This window comes from Haplochromis burtoni, unplaced genomic scaffold (genome assembly GCF_018398535.1).
Source record: "Haplochromis burtoni strain Fernald_Lab_line unplaced genomic scaffold, NCSU_Asbu1 Contig_117, whole genome shotgun sequence".
Classification (NCBI taxonomy): domain Eukaryota; kingdom Metazoa; phylum Chordata; class Actinopteri; order Cichliformes; family Cichlidae; genus Haplochromis; species Haplochromis burtoni.
Genome location: NW_024582478.1, coordinates 446289 through 466065, shown reverse-complemented (window position 1 = coordinate 466065; position 19777 = coordinate 446289). Strand labels below are relative to the sequence as shown.

At 48.0% G+C, this 19777-nt stretch overlaps 1 protein-coding gene across 2 annotated transcripts in view; it reads right to left on the bottom strand.

Annotated features, from left to right (window-relative positions):
• The window catches only part of dag1 (dystroglycan 1), a 54534-nt gene extending 35622 nt beyond the window's left edge, over positions 1-18912 (bottom strand). The window contains exon 1 of one of the 2 annotated variants that reach the window (XM_005928943.3): positions 18794-18912. The gene's annotated coding sequence lies outside the window, so the exon portion shown is untranslated. Of the gene's footprint in view, positions 1-1485; positions 18521-18793 lie in introns of those variants that run through there. The other variant, XM_005928944.3, reaches the window with a different exon arrangement.
• Positions 18913-19777: the final 865 nt, after the last annotated feature.

Below are 19777 nucleotides of genomic sequence, written 5' to 3'. Positions count from 1 at the left end.
GGTGCCATCCAGCTCCCTCCAAACGCGCTGGGCTTTCTTTCCCTTCAACAGCTCTGGCACGAGTAAACAAGCCAACGGCGACTATTTTTAGCTTTAAAGTGAGTCAGAGGTTAAAGGAAGCCGTGTGGAAGCTCTCCTTCTTCTTCTTCACTGTTAAACAAACTCCAGGAACAGCCGACTTTAAATACCGCTGCACTACGGTGGACCAGCTGTCTGACCTTCACTCGTCATTCAGAAAAACAATCCACTCAGCTATTTTAGCCGGATGAATAATCGCGTCGCTTTATTTTTCTGAGATGAATCACGTTACAGGAGAAGGTTCTGGAACGCGCGCTCACAGATGAAACGGTGCGACTCACACTCCCAGAAAGAGCTGTTATTTGTCGTACAGTCGTCGGATTAATGCGTCCAAAAGTCTGAGGAAAACTGATTTAAGAAGAGCTGTGAATTATGAATTTAGTGCAACCTTTAGAGGGAGTCATTCATCCAGGGCTGACTGTAAACGTCTCAGGCTGCTCTTCTACAAGAAAACAGAGGCAAACAGCACACGACCCAGCAGGTCTTAATTTGCTCTAATTTGCCAAACGATCTGTTTTTCAGAGGAATCATACAGATTGCACCATTAAAGTAATAACAAACAAACTTTCCTTCTGCACGCAGACTAAACAAAAGCACTCACTGGACGCACTACGCCTCCCGGAGGCGAGGCTTTTACTGCAGAGGGACGACAGCTCTGCAGGTCAGCAACAACAACCTCGTTTTCTTTGGTTTCTACAGATCAGACGTTAAACAGCTGACGTCATCTAACATCTATTTTCAATTCAAATCACAACACCACCACTTTATATTGTAAGGTAGACCCTACGATAATACATACAGAGAAAAACCCAACAATCATATGACCCCAGTGGGAAGGAAAAACTCCCCTTTAACAGGAAGAAACCTCCGGCTGAGGGTCAGGATCTGCAGAGAAACGAGGCAACAAACAAAATGATTAAAAAACGTGTGATTGCACTGAAGTTTACTTTGAGAAAGTCAAAGAAATTAATTTGTGATCATTATTAATATTATTAATAACATCTTCTTGCTCTTATTTTGAAAGTTCAGTGGCTGTCAGCTAGTCAAACCTGGTGACCAGCTAAAGGAGGTATTAACCTGTAAACATACTTTGATGTACGAGGCTCTACTTTCTTTCTGGGTTAGTTAAAACGGGTCAGGTACACGGTGGACTCCCAAACTGACGAGCCCTCGGGTGCTTCACGCCTCTGACAGGCTCCATTTAGCTCCGCACTGCAAACACGTCTCCTTCCTCCTCCACAAACATAAAACGGGCCTAATCTGGGTCAGCTGTGAGCAGGTACACGTCTGACGATACAGCTCTCGTTTCCACACACACACCGCAGTGACCTTCTTACTGCAGCAGCCATCACGTTTCCTGTGTGTACGCCGTCGGTTTCCGCTCACACAGCATGTTTGTGTGGTTACCTGCATCAGTGTGCGATGAGTTTGCAGTGATAGGAATCTCCTCCCATCCCCAGCTGATGCAGGTCATCAATTCTCATCTCCGTGCCTGTCCTATCTGGCTTCTACTGCCGAGTTATAAATACACAGGCAGCAGCGCAGACAGCCAGCCTGCTGCATACACACTCATGTAAACCCCCGGGCTGTTCCCCTCCTCTCTCTTTATTTACACAAGTATTATTAGCCAAGCGTGCCGTGCATTGTTACTTACAGAACGAGCTGCACGTTTTTGCACCGAGAGACAATTTAAAAATCTGCTTTTATTACCACACAGACCTGCAAACGCAGGGAAAACATCTGCGTTTGACCAGCGAGCAGAGCGTGTCACTTTATATCAACAGATCTTTGACACGCCTATTATTACTCTTCTGCACTTCCCATAATGCCTTAGGGCATGCACAGAGGCAGAATGATGTTTCTGCAGCTTAACTCCTCCCCTTTTCTTTGTCTGTGCGTGGTTACATTATGTTAAATTGGCAACAATAACAGTTTCTGCTAGCAGCTCCTGTTTGCAGACACAGTTGACGCCAGAGTTAAGGTCACTTGGACAGAGTTCTTTGCCAACAGCCACTGACAGGTGAAGGACAAAGCATCGGTTCTCTTGTTGCATTGCAGTACCTTTGTGGGATACACATAAATACCAGGACCATGTTACAGATACCTGCTCAGTAACATCCAAAAATATGAATTTTATTCACCAAAACTGGAGCTCAGATCCTGTTAGTACAGTGATCTCACAGCAGCCATATTATTGGTCAGATGATGTCATCAAAAATGCTCCAACAGCACAAACACAGACCAGAGGTCCAGTTCAGGCGAAGCTAGCAGACCACCTGTGTCACCGTCCACCTGTAGGCCCCTCGATGTGCAAACATAACATAAGCTGTTAATGATCAGAGTGATGGAGAAGAGCCAACATGCAGATGGCTTACCCAACAGAGCCTCCACCAAAGCTCGTGGAAATGAAGAGCTAAAATTATTACAAGAACTATTTGATTTGACTTGAATGTAAAATCCTCTTTTTCTTATTTTTAAAGCTGCAAGCCAGCTAGCACCAATCCTTCCCATCATGCTTCGCTATGTTCAGGTCACCGTTCGGTGCTCTCCTCAGTGCCATTCAGCTGTTCCAAGTCCAACTGCAGGACAAACTCCAGCTCCACCGTCTTGGACTGCAGTGGACAACATTAGTCCCGGTTCTGCCAAATCGAACCAGAACCTCTAACAGGTGGAGACTTGTTTCTGCTAGGAGAAGTCGCCAGCGCTCCCAGCAGCAGTCCAAGATGGTGGAGCTGGAGTTCATCCACCAAATGAGGAACTTATTCACAATATTTATTGGGAAACAAAGATAGCAAGCACATTTGTTCAACCACCCAACCCTGCTGCCTCTGCGGCCCAGCGGGTTAGAGCTCGTTCGGTTTCTAGACAACATGAAGGAGGTGGTTTTAATGTTTCAGTCCAAAAACAACAAGAAATCAATCAAAAATCGACTTTTCTGTCAATCAAAGGCAGCAGGTCTGTGATCAATAACATTTATTAATTTGTTCAATCTGCTGGAAGCAGTAACTCACTCCATCAGCCTGCCAGCGTGTTACTGAGTCACTCGCGAGTGCAGCTCGTTGTACTCTCAGCGATACGGCCAGAGCGCCGCTCGCTCGCCCGCTAACTCACATTTCTGCCAGCCGGTAATTTTTTTTTTTTTCCAAAGGACATAATTCACTGCAGCCAGACGGTATCTTCGTCTACCTCCCTTCCCCTCGCTCCCTCCACGGTCACTGCAGACGTCTCCGCTTCGAGGCCCCATTCTTTATCTCTATGATAATAGCGGGCCACGGCTGATAGCCTTACAGCCCGAGCAATGTGACCTCCAACTGGCTGGCAGGGTTTTAAAGGCACCACGGTGTGGATTTTTATTTTTTTGCCAGGTTAAAGATGCCCCCCGTCTACTAAATGTATCTCAGCCCAATGGAGCGAGACAGCCAGCTGATATTTATCACTCCATTTTTGTTTTTCCTCTCAGTGGCGGATGTTACGGACGCTCCGCCGCGGACGGACTTAGGTAAATGTCACGAGGAATCAAACCTGAAATCCCTCTAAACTGTTGCAAATGAAAACATGTAAGAGAACACGGAGTCGCCGACAGCGTGGCTTATTTTTTACTGACGAGAACACGCCATCGGCGCTGATACAGCCGTGACTGCACGCCGCTAACAGGTTAGAGGAGGTGTGAGAGCACAGCTCATCTCTGAAAACGCCCGAAAAGAAAGACGGTCAGAGACTTGCAACACAAAGGCTCAAGACTCAAAACTCGGACGTGCAGGTAAAAACTAAAAAGAGACAATTCAAGGTTGGTAATTTGGTTATTCTGCTCTCGTGTCTCTACTTTGGTCTTTGGATCACATCAACAACTTCGGCCTTTGTGCAGCTTCTGTGTGAAGTGGAAAAAAAGCCTCTTTGATGCTAATCAGTCAATTAAAATGTGATCTTCTCTGCAGACTTTCGGCGTGCTTTGATTTAAGAGCACTGTGCCGCAGAAGGTTCTGTGAAGGTGACGTTGCACTTGTGTTATCAAAAAAAGAAAAAGTAATAAGCGCCCACAAACAGGAGAAACTGATAACATTAAAGGGAAGGACGCGGAGAAGGCAGCGCCTGGCACTGACTGAAAGGTTGAAGGCTCGAGCCTGAACATCAGGAGATTTAGATGCTCCGCAGAAAAAAGGAGAAGGCAGAGTTTGTAATGGCAGCAGCTGAAGGCCTGACCGACTGACGTGGAGAAGATGGAATAACAGTAACAATAACACGAAGAAAGAGTCAAAACAAGAAACTCCAAAGAGCCGCAGAGTCTTGAAATTAAATCACTGCATCTCCTGCGTACCAAAGGAAGAACGTGGGAGCAGGTCTATCAACATCAGTGCTTTCACATTCATTACCGGGCGAGTTTCCCATCACACACTGGGTTAATCTACTGTGACGTCCTGAGCTTCTTGAGGGAGAACAGCAGGAAATGACTGAACCGAGATGTGTGCCAGAATCCATGTCGTTAGTTTTTTTGGCCACATTAAAACAATCGTAGCTCACCGGCCGCCCGACTCACCAGATCTGTCATTTCTGCCCAAAAGTAATGACCGAGTTGAAGGATCACACGCCCATTGCAGAGGCACAACAGGACTTTAAATGCTCCAGGTGCACGAGGACAGACTTTGAGACCAAAGGTTCGACTAACACTATGAGTCCTCGTCTGTCTTTCGAATCAGGAAGAATCTCTTATTTCCCATTTAAAGACTCCGAGCTCAAGCTCACCTATTCTTTACCGCAGGTTGGAACCTTTGCTCGAGTTCAAGCTCAAACATAGCGGCGACGGCCGAGCAGCTGGGCTCTCGAACGATGACTTCCTCAGTTCAAAGACATACGAGCTGGAGCCAGCTGCAATTTGCAGTCATTTGACTTAATTTTTTGGGCGGTGCTCTTTCTTTTTAAGCTTTGAATGATAAGAGAAAGTTTGTTTTTACAGAGCAGAATTCAGGATGTGAATGATGCGCGGCATGTTTGCTGGCAGACTAAATGCAGAGGTCTACTCTCACATTTCAGACACACGAGGTCGTGTCAAATACCTGCTGCTCAAACACAGCCAGAGTTTCTAATAATCACGTCACCTTCAGACAGATTAGCAGTTTTTTTTTCTACGATTGGGTCTGCATGATGTCATCAAGGATGGATATTTGCATGTTTACAAGGTCAGACAGAGGATGAACTGATTGGCTGAATGACCAGGACGGGATAAAGAAGGATTATGTTGAACTATGAATCATGCAAAGTTGCTCTAGAAGAGTCCAAGAAGAAAACATGGAGGTGGAAATGAGTCATTTTAAAATGAGAGTAAATGTGCGGTCGGTGGGTTTGAAATCTGTGCCTTCATTTTGTTTGATCCCCCCCTCCCCTCGTGTATTTACTTCAGGTGTTTGTGTTTGCAGATTGCCACGTGAGCAACAAAATGAAGCCTTTTTAAATCCAATCCAACTGAGCTGTATGCGTCTCTTTTTAATAAAAGGAAAAACCTAATTTCACAAAGAGTTTCTTAACTGTAGGTGACGGCTGCCTGCAGCTTGAAGAAAACAAGTCATAAAACTGCAGAGTGCTTCATAAAACAACGACGTTCACGCTGGCTTCATTCAAAGTCGGCAATTTGTGCCGTCTGCAAAGTTATTGGAGTGTAATTTGGGTTCAGTTACTTATAGTGTGACAGTTTGGAGGATCTGAGATATGGAGTCTTTGCAGCTCGGCTTTCTCTAAGTCCTCTGCACACACAAGGCACGTATCGAGGATTTTACGCCAACCATTTGACTTTGTTTTATGCAAAATCCAGAAAATGAACATTTAGATAATGGCTAAATATATATGATTACCAGCGAAGGCACAAAAATAACAGTAAAACCTCCAAAAAACACACCAGCAATCACCTGAGACATTTCTGGAACCTTCAAAGTGCTTTAAGATCTCAGGAAAAACTAAACTTGAAGGCGCTCTGCCGTCATCTGCTCTGCGTTTAAGTCCTGAGACATCAGGTGGATTTACGGCAGAGCTCCTATTTAAGTTCACCTCAAACCAGGTGTTGAGCCTCTGCAGAGCCGGGCCTGTAATCAGCACAGCTCGGCTGGAATGATATGAATTCTGTTTGAACATTCAGGATGAGCCTCACACCCCTCACGGCTGCACAGTGAAGCATGCAACCCCCCCCCCCTCAAAGAAACCACAGACTTTTAAACGTTCTGCTTGTTTGTATGAACCCCTGCTTTTTGCTTACCATACTTAGCAGATATGTATGCATGAATAAAGTTCTGGCACTTGGAGCAGATCTAATTTTACCAAGTGGAAAGAAAACTAATCAGCATCTGTTTTGCCCTCTTTAATTTAAAAGTAAAGACAAAGACGGGCTGCTCGGCTGCGCCGTGTTTGTTCATAGAGCAGGAAGAGACGGCGAGGATTTTCTCTGAAGTGCAGTAATTCAACCGGAGCGTCCTCTCTCGACTCGTTGTCATTCTGAGATGCTAACACCCTCACTAGCACGGCCAATACATCCATTGTTTGCTCTGTGCTATCGGGATGTACAGGACCGCACTTCAAGAGACCCACTTCAGCCGGCAGAGAGAGAGAGGGAGTCATTAGGGCAGGAGCGAGCAGCTATCTCTGCATGCAGCAGTACGTCTGCTGCTGGCAATCCCTCCACACAGACAGCCGATTGTTGGATGTACAACACTCGCTGCTTTACATGACGCTAAATATCACCGTTATCCTGAGGTCTAAACAGACTCTCACACTCATGTTTCTCCTCACCAGTTTTATCGTTACCGGCTCCATCCCCCCAGCAACAGCTGTCGTTTACCTCAGTATAGGAATACCATCCCAGGATAATATTCCTGGAATGGTATGAGAGGGACTGTTTTGGGTTGTGAGTATCCACCACTGGTGACGCCAGGATACAAAAACACTGAGTCTGAACCTGACGCAGAAACGTGTCAGAAGCCGGATGGGCCCGGTTCTGCTCATTTCCTGCTTCGCGTTTTTATTCTTGGACTCTCCTAGAGCAGCTTTGCATGAGTCACCATTCAAAATAATCCTTCTTTGGTTTATACTGAGTGTTAGTGCAGGCGTTTTAGCTCCACCTCTTTCAGTCAACTTTCTTCTTGTAGGTGTGTAGAAGGAAACAGGTGAAATTTGAATTCATAAGTACAGATAACTCTTAAAATTCAGAGCAATCCTTTTATATACGACATCGTTAACGTGAGCAGTAAAGCGTAAACAATGGACCAATAAATGTCGAGACATCTGTGTTATGAGCAAACAGAGTATTTAGACTCTGAATGATTAATAAGTGCCACGATAACTTCACATACTTAAAAGGCTACACAATGTTATCACCTACAGTGGGACACTCCTTCCCAAATACGACTGGCTCAGTCTCAGATTCTCTGAACTGGAGGAAACCAAAAGGACGACGAGAAACATCTCATCCTGAACAAAGGTCGTGACTCCAGGCAATTAAAAACAAGTTGAGAAGATGCAGATTGACAGTAAAGGCACCATTTAACACCAAAATCACATCACATGATGGAGAACAGGTTTCATAAACCCAACCTTACAGACAAAGAGAGACCATAACCATCTACAAGCAGCTGGACCGCCCTCATTTCCTGTCGTCAGCAGAGATCATCGTCCTGAAGCTCACCTTTGTGCTAGGGGTTAGGGTATTTGAGTTTGAACTCCAGCAAAGGTTTCAGCCTCCAATAAAAGTCTTCAGATGATTCTTAGATCTGATAAACTGCTTTAAACTTTCTCTGAAAGTCGGCAGTCGAGATTTTGTGGCGTCGATAAGACTCCGCCGCCACATCGCGAACAGCGGGGAGTTTGGGTGTGAGCTCCACCTGCAGTCTGTTTGCCCTTGAAGGCTATCGGCCAATCAGAGTGCAACGCTCTGAAGCGGCAGCGACGTCAACAATACCGTCCCTCCTGAGGTCCGCAGCGCTGGAAGGATGCTCAAAGGCAATAATCTGCTCCCTCGTGTAATTTTCCTCGACTCACCCATCCTCCTGCTGTCACCACCTCCACCCATCCTCCACCTCTGTGCTCATTTTCTCTGCCGCTCTCACGCCACGGCTTTCTATTAACCCCATTTCTCTCCCTGTCTCACCCTCTGCCGTGCCTTTCTGCAGTCCTAATAAATCAGCTCATCCCATTACTACATCCACTGTCATTCCCAAATTCCTCCTCCATCCCCGCCGCCCGCCAACAAACACGCCGAGCACGTGCACCGCCACCGTGGCGTCTCCAGGACGTGAATCATCAGAGCGAGCTGGCAGACGGCAGCGCTCGTCCCCTGAATGACTGCCTGTCATAAAAGACAGATTGACGGATGAATGGGTGGAGAGAATAAACGGCTTGATGGGTGGATGAGTGTGTGGATAGATGGGAGGGTGGGTGGATGAAAAGGAGGGCGAATAACTGGATGAATGGGTGAGTCATGACATCCTGATCCGTTACACAAATCTGCAAATAGGCTCGGAGATGAGCATTCATCCGCCGTGACACATTTCATGTTTACTTCCTGCTGCAGAAATGCGAAGCGCTCCTTTAACAGAGAGCTGGAAGCTTCTGGATGTATCTGAAACTCAATGTCTCTGCAGTCGTCGCCAAATTTATGTTTATCACACAAGTGGATTATCCAGGAAATATCAGGCTTTATTGCAGCGGTGGCGGCGTTCACTGACGGAGACGCGCAAAAGCAGATTGTAAAGAAATCGACGAACCTGATAAAGTTAAAAGACAATTTAGCCAAAAATATTACTGATGAACTTTGAAGCCATTGATTCACTGGTTTCAGACCAACACCTGGTCATTCATCACAGGCTGCCGCCGTGTCACGCACATGTGACGGTGGAACTGCATGGACGCCGATGTGCAACATTTCTATTCTTAAAGAGCGATGAGGGTTCGCCTTCCTGGTTAATCCATCCACAGGTCAGATCCATAATCTTCTCCAGCGTGTCCTGGGTCTGCCCTCAGGGTCCCAGTCAGACATCCCCGAAACGACCCACCTGGGAGGTCCTGCTGACCCACCACAGCTGGATCTGTTTGATGTGGAGGAGGAGCCTCCTCACCTCAGAGGCCGAGCCCAGACGCCCTGCAGAGGAAGCTCATGCTTCTAACTTCGACCTTCTGCTTTTGGTGTCCACCCACAGCTCGTCACAGCTGACCAGTTCTTGTACCAGCTAAGAGAAATGACACTTTAACATCAGGCCGGCTGTGGCACCGCCGTGTACCTCTCATTGTTCAGATGCATATTTTAAAGCTTTTAGGGGCGCAGAGAGCCGACAGCAGTGTGGACACACCTGTTGGGGTGCAGACTGACACCACAGTCCAGATGTTTAATACAATCTGTGGAAACAGTAGGAATTACCCATCATGCCTGTGACGTGAGTTTACCGTCCTATCTTTTAGTTATAATCTTTTCTCAGTGTTTGATACCCATCAGTAGAAAAGCTGGTGGCTGATGCTGGTAACTGCCATCAGGTTTCCTCACATCAGCCTCATTTGTGAATATTAAAGATGTTTAATGCGCACTAATGACTGCAGCCTGCACTGCTGTTGTTTGCGCAGCTGTGAGAGCTTTTGTTCTCTCTGAGTGTTTTTAACTCCGGTATTGTTGCCAAGAATAAATCTGACTTTGCTGTGATTGTTGATCAGAGAGAAGAAGCCATCATCAGGATCTCAGGCTCCGGGAGCTTAATCTGATTATCTGAGAGAAATAATTGAGTCTTAAGCATAATAACCATTAACTGCAGCACTAACGCACTAATAGCAATAATGCTGAAGTGATTATTAAGAACACAACCAGCAACAGATCTCATGAACAGTGAAAAAATGTTTTTTCAGTTTTCTCTGCTGAGAGTTTGTAGCCAATTAACTGACACGTTCATCCAAACGTCACTGGAAGAACTGATCGCCGAACACGCAAACGGACGTTTAAACGCTGCGTCGTTCTTCTCCTCCTGCAAGAATGCATCTCTGCAGTCTGGAGTCTTTTCTCCTGTGTGTGTGCATGCATGTATGCAAGTGTGTACACATTTGTTTTCACGCCAGTAAAGTCACCTACTCAGAAACCAACTGCACCACACACACACACACACACACACAGAGGGGCAGGTGTGAAGCTGGCCGGGTGGTGTTTGACTGTTAGATTTAACATGTCAGCTTCTCTCACGTCTCATTTCCTCGGCCGGCTGTATTTGTCTGTCGCTGATGCTTTAAAAGCTCCGGGCCAGGTGGAAGGGCCGAGCTGTCTGCCTGAGTCAACAACGCACACATGTAAGTACACACACACACACACACACACACACACACACACACACACACACACCTTTTAAACTAAAGCCAAAATTTGAGGTGTAATCAGACAAATTTAATTGAAGTCAGCGACCTCAATGAAGGAAAATAGTCTCGCTGAGAGTCGCGTTGTGTCATTAGCTCATCATTAATCATGCATCAGTGTGTAATCAGCATCTTACTGCTGTAACTCGCAGAGGTGGAGCTCATTTCTAAATCTTTATTCGGGGATGGAGCCAATGATCGTTTCCATTATGGATGACTCTCCTGGTTGTTTGATCAATGAATCCCTGATCGGTGTAGAGCAACACGTCACAGTCAGAGCTCGGCGTGACACTGTGATGTTGTTTTTAAAATCAAACCCCCCCCCCCCCAAAGAAAAAGAGAAGTTGTGCGACCGTCCAATGACTGGGCGTTTGTTTCCCCTCTCTGCTGATAACTTTGTTTAAAAAAAGAAAAGAGCTGACATCTTAAAAGCAGGCCATCTCCTTTTGTGTCCAAAATATTAATTTTGTGCAACTTTCATATTAATACAAAAAAAAAAAAATGCTCTGAGAGGGAGTGCAGCAGAAAAAAAAAAAGAGCAGCAGAAGAAGCATAAATCCATCAGAGGAAATGTGTTTCCACCGCCGGAGACAAATGTGAAAAATGCTGCTTTTCCTCTTCATGTGTCATTTCTTTGGTTCCCGAGTCTCTTTCACTTTCACACTTGCACCACACTCATTAATTTTTAATAATAAAGCATGCAAATCGTCTCCAAAGCAGCAGCAGCAGCACATGCCTGATAACAGTCTCTTTTTTAACACCACACACGAGATAAGCAAACAAGCGCTTATCTTTTTTTATTTCAGCGCGTTGCTATCACAGACATCGTCAACAAAGTAAAACTGAGTTCATGCAAACATTTGTGTCTGTTTAGCACTTTTATGCCCCCCCAGCTAACGGGCAGTTCTCCATGGCTGAAGCTGAATTCCTGAAGCAACATGTCCACACATGCGAGCCTGTTTCCAGCACCTCACTAAGATCTACTGCACGTCATGAAACAGCAGCCTGAGAATGGAAACCTGACCGATGCCGCTCCAAGAAACAGAAAATCTGAAGATCACCGGCAGGGAAGAAGGAGCAGAAACGAAGAAACGCTTTTACAATCAGGTTTTATTCAACTGAACTTTCATCGTTGGACAGCGGTGCTGGGGAAACATCCACCAGGTGGCGTCCCGCCCATGACTGGGTTGGGTTACAATCCCCTGTTTTCACTGATGTTTTCCAGCCTGAATGAGAAGCTTAAACTGATCCCCTGCGATCAGGGCGAGTGGACACAGACCACAAACTACTCGAAACTTCTCACGTTTCCCATGAAAGCGTTTCTGATCTTCTAGTTTCTGAACACGTGCCGATTTAGCATGAGGCTAAAACCAGACCGAACACCTGCAGCGCAGGTTGGTGCTGGTTTAACGTCTGGAAGCTTCTGTTTGGACGAGCCGAACTGTAATCCCGACAGTAGGAGGCTTTCACAGATTACATCTCAAACATTACACATAGTGGGTGTTAACCACAGGGTGCTGAGTTTATGAGTGTATCATATATGAGTGTAGCCTGTATATAGTAAACATGTGTGGACTGTATAATGTCATATTCTGAATATTGATGTGTAAATACTGGAATATAAAATAAGGGGGTGGGAAGAGAAAAAGTGTAAACTTCTGCTAAACATTGTGTATTTCATGAAAACTCGATGTTTTTAAGTTTTTCTTTTCTCGGGTTTTTTCACTTATGTTGGAAATAAAATTATTCCATCCATCCTATGAAAGGATTGGACACTCCAGATGGGTCACCACTGAGGGAAAACAGGAGATGACCCACAAATATTCAATATCATATGAATTCTGAGTCCATGAGCATCTGTCCAGTTAATATTGAAGCATTAACCTTCGGCCTGTGTGGGCTAAAGGTCCGCATCTCCCACACTCTTCTTTCTTTATGGATTTAAAATCTTCTCAACATGAACACGCTGTGAAACTGTTCGGTATTTCATGTAAGTTGGTGTTTCCTGTTGACATCCGAGCCACCGAGGGCTTGTGTACGATTATCCTCCCAGCCTTTAAGACTTTTCATCAGTTTGGACCCAGAAAAACAGCAAATCTATCGTGTTTCAGACTTTATTTCACATCTAACATCTTCTGCTCTGTGAAACAAAAAGCAGCCCCAACCCCAGACGGGTCGACCTGATGGTTACAAAATGCTTGGCCCAGCAAATCAAACGGCACCACCCAGGCTCCGGTCCTATCGCTCGATCTGCTCGCTGCTGGAAGCATTTCAGCTAATCAGACTCCATCTCGGCGGTGAAAATCACGCAGCAGCGTGTGGCCGCTGTGTCGACACCGATTTCGAATCACAATTAGGTCCTCTCCCGGCACCGAGGGTTCTGGCACGGCGGAGGAATTCCTCCATGGTTGACCGGACAACTTGGAGCGCCATTTGGCTCCATGTCCAGAAGGCTAACCAGCCAAAACAGGGGGGCTAATAAAAGCGCCCACTGATAAGCAGTTAATGCTCCAGAACTAATTACTGAACTGCCACCCTGTTTTCTCTCCTCCCAAATCAGAAGTGTGACATGTGAGCACACACGGAGAGGGGGGGGGGACTGGGATATCTGCTGCTGCCACGGCAACCGGGCAAACAGAAGGAAGTAACGAGGAGCTGATTCTGACCTCTGATGTTCATGAGGCACGTCGGCAGCTGATCCAAACAAATATGAGCCACAGCAGTGCTCCACAGGTACGAGCGCCGAGGCGGCACTACAACATCGACGTCCGCCCCCTGCTGAGCTCTAAAATGGATCCATATCAGCAACTACAGGCCCGAGCGCCGCGCCGAGCATCGCTCATTATGACCGGCTCTGCTTTCAGTCTCCCTCTGCAGCAGCAGCCGATGTCAGATTTGCAAGAAGCTGCCACCGTGCATCCGCAGAGCCCCACGTGCACGTGACAAACAGGCTTCAGGGGACATTTTACTCACCTGTGGACGGCGCCGCTGCCACTCATTTACAAGTAAAGGTCTGAAAGATAAGGCTCATCGATTCCACGCCACACTTTGCTCTGCATTTAGATCTCAGCTGTTTTCTGTAAATGTCTTTGAACTTAAACTGCAAATCGACCAAAAGCAAATAAGAAAAGCAGGAAATGAATGTGAGCTGTGGCAGGATCGTGGAGGGGCATGCAGCGCTTAAGTGAAGCGACTACAGTAACAGAAACAAGATCGTCACTGTGAATTTCCGCTGTAATCGAACTTAAAATTCACCAGTATGGTTTCCAGCCAAGTGTGACCTGACTATGATGTGAGGTAACACCTCCAAAGCCGAGGTGGTGGTTGTAGCGTGGGAGGACGAGTGGCCGCCCCAAGTGAAGGACTTTAAGCATCTACAGCATCTCTGCTGTAGCAATGCGCCATGGCGAAGCGAGAGCAGAGTGCGAAGGCAGTCCTACGCTGATCTATGAGCACAAGCTTTGGGCAGCTCCTCCCCCTGAGGGGGGCGTCCTCCTTATTTAGGACGGTGGAGGATTCTTCCTGTTGCCGGGTCAACACGGCCCTCACTTCAAGCATGTGTGACATTAGTCAGCGAGCATCCGCACAGATGAGCTCGCCGTGGAAGGACAAACGAGTTCTCCTGCCACCATCGCCCCACTGCAGCTCCTCTCTGATGGTATTAGTGGCATCAGGATCAATTAATCCTGCAAGCAGGAAATAAAATGCGCTGGGCCTGAAATGACTTCCAGCCTCTGAACTCCAGCAACTCCAGTGCTGATTATTTAAAGCTGACAGGTGTTGATTGGGGTGTTCTGGTGGTGTGGTGTGACTCCAAGCGAGCGTTCGGAAATATCCAAAAGTGTTAAGTCAACTCTAATGGCTGTGAACTTTTACAGTCACTGACACAGCACCGATTTCTCACTCTGCGACTGAAATTAACCACAATGATCTTCCGTCCGTGGGAAGAACAGCAGCTGAAGACGGAGGAAACTCCCCGTGAGCCCTGACAGACTGACGGGATCTGCATTGAACGCTGTAAGCCCGATGAAGCGCTTACGCCGGATGAAAGCTGCGACTGTTAATGATAAAGGAAGCAGCTAGAGACAAAGCAGCAGGCCTGTTGGGTTGCAGGCCGGTGTCTGAAACCAGCTTCGGCAGCGCTCGCCCGCTTCGCACCCCTCAATCTGCTCGCCAACCAAAGCCCCGTTGTTATCTCAGGCTAAGAATAGCCCTCGCCGTCCCACGCCTCCTAAAGCCCGCGAGGCTCTTTAAACATCTCATGACCATTTTATTTTCGAGTTCTGACAAACGCGCATCGACAAGTGGTGTTCGAGTCGTGGCGAGAGCATGACTCACAGCGACAGAAGGGTAGTCAGCTGTGGGCACAGTAACACTCGGGATGCCTCATCCCCCTATTTTAGCCCACGAGAGCTCAGGAGGAGAGGAGGGAAAGCGCCTAAAGGATCTCAAGCTCATCTCCCGACGTGATAAAGCGGGCTTATTCCACAGCACGTTTTCTTTACCTTCAACCCGAAGCTTCAAAAATAGAAAAAAAATAACCCAATCTTCCCTTTCCTTCTCGTAACCCAAAAGTTTGAAAAGCAGGGAGCCAAAGATTAGACTCATCATCCTGTAAATGCACAAGGCTTTTCATAACACGAGAACTCGATCCTATTTTGGATGATATTGATTTCAGAGATGGGGACTCGCTCAGACAGAAGAAATGCTGCGAGAGAGGCGGGAAGAGGAGGAAGGGGAGTGTGACTGACTCTGTTTGGCTGAACCATTGCTGCTGTCAGATTTACAGAAACAAAGACAAAAAAATGAGCCTGCAAGGTTTATCTTTGCATAAACGCCCCGTGCACCGCCATGCCGGGCAGCTGCGACGCAGGAGGGGGTCGTAAAGCAGTCAGGAGCTCCTGCAGTGGACGACTTATAAATAAAAATAAGAGATGGCCCCACTCAGAGCTGTTATGAAGGAGAAGCTATCCAGAGAGGCTGAAGCAGGCTGTAAACATGTTTATTCCCCCTGTAAAGTCGGACGTTTTAACACCCGAGTCCACAGAGACTGGCTCGCTGCAGGAGAACATTAGTTTGCACACTGCCTTCATTTCTCTGCTCCAGAGGTTGCCCCTTGGTCTGAAGGTACTCAGCACATTACTGCTTATGTAAGCATGTAAGGGGGGGTAGAGCCCAAAACCCAAAGTGGAATTCCAGGGTTTCCTTTCCAAACCTCAAAGACGGGCCAGCAGGCTTTGTTTCAGTGGGCCAGCACACAGCAGGCCAAACACGAAGCCTGCACCACATCTATTAGGCTCATCATTGCAACGAGCAGCTCCGAGAAGCCCGAAGAGCGTCTTTAACAAAGGCTGGGGGGCATTTCAGAGGCGAGAGCAAACGCTCGCCCTTACGGGTCAGCGCAGAGACGTCTACTACCGGACAAGCAGAGAAAATGTGATGAGGAGCAGCCGGAGAGCAGGAAAAGGCATCTTTCCCCCGACGCAGACAGAGACGTCAAAACGTTTCTCACCTCGCAGTGCCGCTGCAGCTCTCCGACAAACCGATGACGGCTCAGAGTGCGCGTGGCGTCTCATCAGAAGAGGAGACCAGGTTATTTACTGCAGCTGCCGGCAGCACTGATCTGGTTTTTAGAGCTTTTCTTGCTCGGGGACAGTTGGGTGAACACGTTTGCCTTTTTTTCACATGTTCACATCTGACTGCGTTTGAAACAACTCAGCACCACAAGTCCACATCTGGACCTAACAAGCAGCAGGTCACTGGCAAAAATGGAGAAAAAAAAAAGAAAGAAACCAGCATCTACGACCTCTTAAACCAAACCCGACAGCAGCCGAATCACTGATAACCCAACCCTAGCAACTGCCCTCCTACATGAGCAACACGGGCAGGCAGCCACACACACCCAAAGGAAAACTGCTGACATAAGCTTCATGCAGATAAACAGGCCTGTGGCTCCTTGGAGCCAGGGAGAAACGGTCTGGGGTGCAAATCCCAAACAACCAGAGCCCAGGACCAAAGCAACTACGTTACTCCCACAAAAACTGCATCGGGGTTTCACGGGCATCAGAGACGCCCCGCCCTCCCTCAGCTCTCCTGGGGAGACACGGAGGCGTTCTCAGGCTAGAAACACAGGAACTCCACCCTTCGAAGGTGGAGGACCACGGCCAGCTTCTGCAACTATCTTCACAGATATGTCCACGTTTCTACACACTACTTCATCTTCATGTTTGAAAGAGGAAACAAATCAAGTATTAAACTGATGAAGTCATGACCCACAGCACAACCCTCTCGCTGTAGTGTTGCAGTGCTACAGAAATCCAACTGAAGCCTTTTCACAGAGAAAACGTTCAATATTCCGACTTTTCTTTGTCCAATACGATCGTGAGCAGGTGTTAAACTGCCAAACAAAACAAGACATTTAAAAGTGTGACTGTGAGCTCAGTCAGCGTCTAACAGACACGTTTACAGGCTGAAAGTCTGCCGTCATCCACAGTCAGGCCCACCGCAGAACCCATCACCCACTCACATCAGGAAATGCATTTTGTTTACTAGCATGGCGACCTATCAGTGCATGCCTCATTTTTGTACATTGACTTCTGAAAAATTTATCTGATCATTGCCTAATAAAACGACTTTCATCCACAGTGTCCACAAAACGGCCTCACGTGGAAGGAAAGCAGCAAACGATGGGCACATACACACTTTCACAGCTGGACGTCAGAGTCAGCACACACACACACACACACAGTGAACAAATTAACAGTCCGGTGTAGAAACACACACACTCATCGCCACCATGACGCTGATCAGCTCCGGCTCTCAGACGGAAACAAACATTGTTCTCAGTGTGAAGCATTAAAGTCGGCATGTGTACAAAACACACCAGCCCCATCAACATGACGCCTGCTCACACACACACACACACACACACACACACACACACACACACACACACACACACACACTGTGCTCAGCTGCAGCTCTGGCTGATTTACGTCACTGAAGCCTCGACAGAATAGAAGAGAACAGAATCCATGGTGATGTACTGAGGAGGTATTGATCTACTTCCATTGGTGGTAATAGGAAAACAGGTGGACCTCCAGGCCTGCTCCTGCTTCAGACAGAGGGTAATAGCACCCACGGGACCGCTCAAAACCCTCCAAATTACCCATTACTGAACAGCACAGCCCCTTAATTTATGTAGGGCCCGTGAAGCAGAGGGGCCACATTACTCTGGACCAAAAAAAACCATGAAGAAAGCAAGCTGAGAGTGAAGAAGTTTAACAGATAACTGGAGCAGATCAGAGCTGAGCAGAGGTCAGCCTGGATCAGCAGAGTGTCTGAAATAAACCCGCTGTGCACCGAGTGCAGAGCCCGCGCCGCTCGGGGTCCAGCAGCAGCACACGGACGCGTTCCTGCTCCGCTGGCGTGAAGCAGCCAATCACGTCGCGTGGTTAAAACCTCTGCACGCCTCACGCAATTCACGAAAACTGCAGCTACCGATCAGCTTGGACCAGAAGACCGTTCACCGGTGAGAAAATGACGTCATGGAAGCGCCACTTTTTAGATATAAAGCGAAAATATTCAGTTTTCAGGAGGAAATTTCTGCTTTAAAAATGATCGAAATCTGGATTATTTCATAACGACGTGAATATTAACAGACTGATTGATGAGTCCAGCAACACCAACACTGAACCGGAGCAGTGTGTGAGCCCCCCTCACTCCCCCTCCCCCGGTCAGAGGAGACGTCCCCGCGCCGCGGCAGACTGTCAAACGTCTCCATGGCGAAGAGGACGTGAGAGGAATGAAGAAGAGTCGGGCGAAAACACCCTGCGGTGCGCACCTTCCTCACCTCTCCCCCCGCTGCTCACCCCGCAGTCCCGAGGAGCTGCTGATGAGGTGGAGGTTTGCGTCCACGCCGCCCGGCACGTTTTCACGCGCCTGGTGCACTTCGGCCAACTTCCAGCCCAGCAGAGAGAGAGAGAGCCCGGGGAGGGTGCAGGGGAGCCGGCGGGTCAGCGAGCCGCTCAGCCTCCGTCCGAGTGTCCGAGGAATGCTGCCCCTGACTGCCGCGCCGTGTCCGCGTCAGGGGCAGCGTTCCACACATGACGCCTAAAATAAGCCCGACTGTGACCGAGAGGCGTTTTAGAAAGAGGCACCCCCCCCCCAACCCCCGAATTAAAAAGCACCTGTTCGGTTCTGAAGCCCCAGCCGCGGACACGGAGGACAAGCAGGGCTCCGGGGCGTGCTGGAGCGCTCCGAACGCACCGATATTCACACTTAAACACACCGGAAGCACCGGCGGGAAGCCGAGCCGCCGCGCGGTGACGCACAGAGCCGAGAACACACTGACCGTGAGCGCTGCTGCGGGTCCGGGTCCTCCCGACATTAATCCCGCTTCCCTCTCCGCTGCTGCCGCCGCGGTCACACCGGAGCTGGTGGCGGAGGAGGCGACGGGGAGCTCCGGTTACCTCTTTCCTGTTCACTCCGGAGTGCAGCGGACGAACCGGGCCGTGTGTCGGTGTCAGATCTCCAAAGTTGCACACGAAGCAGAGGCGGATGTCCGTAAAGCTCCGAGTGGAACACCGCCGGAGCTGAGGGAGGCACGGCAGCTGGAAAAATCCGAGGACCCGAGAAGAGCTGAGAGCCACCGGAAAAGCACAAGACGGAAATCACGCCGCTGTGCGCGGAGCTCAGAACCCGCAGAGCACCAAACCCGGCGGTAGAAGTTCTGCTGCCACCGCGGGTCTCCGAGTCTCCGCGTCCCGCACTCCCGACGTCCTCTTCACAAATGTCCGCTACCCAGCCTGAAGGATGAATTTCCACCCGGAGGAGGAGGAGTGAAGAGAGAGGGAGGGAGGGCAGTGTCTCGCATTCTCTGAATTACTCCACCCTCCAAGCTGCCCCCACCCTCCCCTCAGCGCCGCCACCTCTCCACCAGTGGCCTGCGCGCGGGGGCAGCACTTATTATTATTATTTTGTGTTTTATAATTAGTTCTTTAGTTTTCAAGCCAAATGTGTGTGTAACACAAATCTACCAGACAAATACACCAGACAGGAACTGGATTTCAAAATAAAATACAAAATATAAAAGTTTGTTTGCATTTCATTTTTCAAACAGTTATTAATCAGTAAAATTACAAATCAGTCAAAGGATGAAGTACAACATCCAAACAAGATTAAGATCTGCGACACCAAATTCTAGTGAACTTAATTCAAACATCCAAAAGTTAAAAACGTGTGGAAACATATCAAATATAGGACAGAACAAGAAAAAATAGAAATGTACAACAAATAAAGCCACAGTCTGATGTGAGGTGTTCAGGAAGTTCGTTTC